This window comes from Terrapene carolina, unplaced genomic scaffold (assembly GCF_002925995.2).
Source record: "Terrapene carolina triunguis isolate 2854851 unplaced genomic scaffold, T_m_triunguis-2.0 Scaffold23, whole genome shotgun sequence".
In the NCBI taxonomy this organism is placed as follows: domain Eukaryota; kingdom Metazoa; phylum Chordata; order Testudines; family Emydidae; genus Terrapene; species Terrapene triunguis.
The window spans coordinates 25,400,902-25,404,490 of NW_020664374.1; the positions used below are offsets into that span (position 1 = coordinate 25,400,902).

At 41.2% G+C, this 3,589-nt stretch overlaps 1 pseudogene; it reads left to right on the forward strand.

The window, feature by feature from the left end:
* Positions 1-827: 827 nt before the first annotated feature.
* On the forward strand, positions 828-1,937 carry LOC112109904 (annotated as a pseudogene).
* Positions 1,938-3,589: the final 1,652 nt, after the last annotated feature.

Genomic DNA, 3,589 nt, shown 5'->3' on the forward strand with positions numbered 1-3,589 from the left:
GTCTGGGTTCCTCTGCACATGGCACAGCTGCCTTGGTGTCACACTGCCAGCAGGGCCCGTAGAAGTCCCTAGTACCGCCCCATGAAGCCCCCCACGTGCCACCCCTCATGAGTCCTCTCGCCACACCGAGGTAACATCCCTTATTATATACAAACTTTTAATGAACACAACTATGCAAACAGAACTCAAAGTACAACAGTAAGAACATTTTTGGGGGAATGCTGGGGCATAAAGTTACAGGTGAGTTTACACCTGCCTCTTCTTGTCCACATGGATTCTGGGATAGAGTGGCATGGCTCAAAATTGTCAGGGGTGCTGACACCCAAGAAATCCAGGCTAGAGAGAGGGCCCAGTTTTTTCACAGTGCATGACATCTTGTAAAACAGCAGTTTGAAATAAGGGCAGCCATTAGGATTTTCTTTTCCCTCTCAAAAATGAATGCTGCCAAAAAAAACAAAACAAAAAAAGAATGAAAAGTGGACAATGAGTGTCGGGTTTTCAACAAAGAATGGAATACAAAATATTTTTTCACAAACGTGAACTCAAAGACTGTATGCCTGTTTTGTCAGGAGAGCATCGCGGTGTTCAAGGAGTACAACTTGAATCCCCATTTTTCAATGAAACATCCTAATTTTGGCAGCAATTTAACAACTGAGGAAAGGGCAAGAAAAGCTGAGGAACTCGCCACAAACTTAAAAACTCAGCAAAATATTTATGTGCGACAATCTGCAATTCAGGAAGTCATTACAAAGGCAAGTTACATTCTGGTGTTTAAAATCGCTAAATAAAATAAGCCTTTTGCTGAAGGGGAGTTTTTGAAAGAATGCATGGTTGATGTTTCTGGCATGCTGTGCCCGGAATACCAAAACAAATTTGAGAACATTAGTTTGTCACGAAGAACTGTTACTCGTTGTGTAGAAGTGATTGATGAACATTTGGCTTCTGAGTTGAACAAGAAAGCACAGGGCTTTACATTATTTTCATTAGCTCTCGATGACAGCACTGACATTGAGGACACAGCACAGTTACTGATTTTTGTCAGAGGAATTGACGACAAATTTGAAATCACAGGAATTTTTATCAATGGAATCAATGAAAGGCACAACTAAGGGATTGGATTTATACGAGAGGGTGTCTGAAGAGTTGAGCATCTGAAGCTCCCCTGAAGTAAACTGGCAAATGTAACCACGGATGAATCACCAAATTTAACATGGAAAAACATAGGACTTTTAAAAAGAATTCAGGACAAAGTAAAAGAAGACGACCCTGATAAAGAGGTGATTTTTCTGCATTGTATTATACATCAGGAGGCCCTCTGCAAAAATGTCCTGGACATGGATCGTGTTGTTCGCACAGTAGTGAAAATAGTGAACTACATAACAGTGAGGGGACTTAATCATTGACAATTAATTTCCCTTCTTGAAGACACTGACGCCAAACACCAGGACTTACTTTATCGTACAAATGTCCGCTGGCTCAGCCTAGGAAAGGTATTGCAGTGAGTGTGAGAGCTCAGAGATGAAATTAGCACTTTTCTGGAGATGCAGGGGAAAGAAAATGATTTCCCTGAATTAAAGAATTCAAACTGGGTGTGCAACCTCACTTTTGGTGTGGATATCTTGGCACACTTAAATGAACTTAATGTAAACCTGCAAGGAAAGAATGTGTTTGTACACAAATTGTATTCTACTGTGACAGGTTTCAAAGCCAAGTTAGTCTTGTTTTCAAAACAAATTAAGGACAAAGTGTTCACTCACTTTCCAACACTGAAATACTTGGAAGTGTCACCAGAGCAGAGAGAAAAGTACAGCAAAATTTTGAGCGACTTGCATGGAGAATTTTCTCGTCAATTATCTGACTTTGAGAAAATAGAGAAGACACTGGAGCTGGTGTCATGCCCACTGTCATTTGACTACAAGAAAGCCCCACAAGAATGACAACTGGAGCTCAATGCTCTCCAGTGCGATTCCACCTTGAGGGAAAAGTATAATTCAGAAAAACTGGATGAGTTTTATGCCTCCTTGAGTGAAACAAAGTTCCCAAATATCCGCAAAGTGGCACAGAAAATCCTTGTTTTGTTTGGCTCCACCTTCATGTGCGAACAAACATTTTCCCTGCTGAATTACAACAAATCTCGCTACAGATTCAAGTTAACTGATCAGCATCTCAGCTCGGTATTGCGGATTTCCACAACAAGAATGACACCGGACTTTGATGCCATTGTAAAAAAGGGTGACCAGCTGCATTGTTCCCATTAATCAAAGAGGGCGTGGAAAGGGGTTAAGTTTGGTTTAATTATTGTAACACGTTGTTATGATGGTATATTTATAATAAGTAGTAAGGTTTTATGTTTGTTTCCACTAAAATGTATCTTTATTAAATAGAGTTTATTTGAATATCTCTGAATTGTTAATTTTGTGAGCATTCATGGCCCGCCATGAAGCAGTCGGGGGGTGCGAAGTGGGAGGGGGCAGAGGCCAGGCTGTTTGGGGAGGCACAGCCTTCCCAACCCAGCCCTCCATACAGTTTTGCAACGCCGATGTGGCCCTCGGGCCAAAAAGTTTGCCCACCCTTGTTTAGTGGCTTTTTCTAGATGTATCTTGAGCCTGGACAGGCTTCTGAAGAAGGTGTAAACCTAGGCATTCTTATTTCCAATTAACTTTCTTAGAAATTGTGATTGTTAAAGCATGGTTGTACTCCTTCAAACTCTGATAATAGTGTAATACTTAATAGGGATACGGCATGATGACATCCCAAAATTCAAGCACAGCACAACTGTAACGATGGCTTTGCATAATATAGGTTCTGGACATGTTTACTAACATTTTAAAACAGATGATATAAATGTAATGAGGCTAAGAAATGTGGGTTAAATGTGGTGGCTGCAGCTTAATTCATTAACCATTTACTTGATCTGAGGAAAAAGTAATCCACCATTACCCAGCAGGGGGTTACAGTGCCAAATTCAAGATGGCCACACTGACCTTAGACATAACAGAAATCAATAAGACCTCAGTTCCACTCATCCTTAAACCTCCAGCTAAGGGACTTGCCTGGATAGCCGGAGTCTCTGTCCCCTTCCTCACCTGAGTTATGTGAGGGAGTCTCAAGCTATGCAAGACACTGAGGCTATACCAAACTGAATCTCAAGACTAAAGAGGGAAAGGCAGAGGCCAAGCGCTCCATGGAGGCAGTGGGGTAGATGATCCAATGCCTGGCTCCGTCAGGAGAGCCTTCTTCCAGCCAGCCCCTTTGAATCCTCACCCTGGACAGCAAAGTGAGCATTTGAGGGTAACAGTTTCAGATGTGGTTTACTCCATACAAACCAGAATATTGATTGGATTTTAAAGCCTTTCAAAAATTCCAAGTTGAATTTTCAGTAAGGACTAGTGTTTATGGTTGGGAGGGAGAGCAACTGTCTAATTGCTGCTGATTGTGGAAGATATATTCTTTGCTATTGTCTCTACCTTCTCAAAGGGAATGTTATTTCCTGTCCTGAAATTTTGATACAATCCAATGTTAATACTTTGCAATACTGAAGGTGCGGTGGCTCTATACCTTTTCAGTTAGACATAAAAATGTTTTAAAG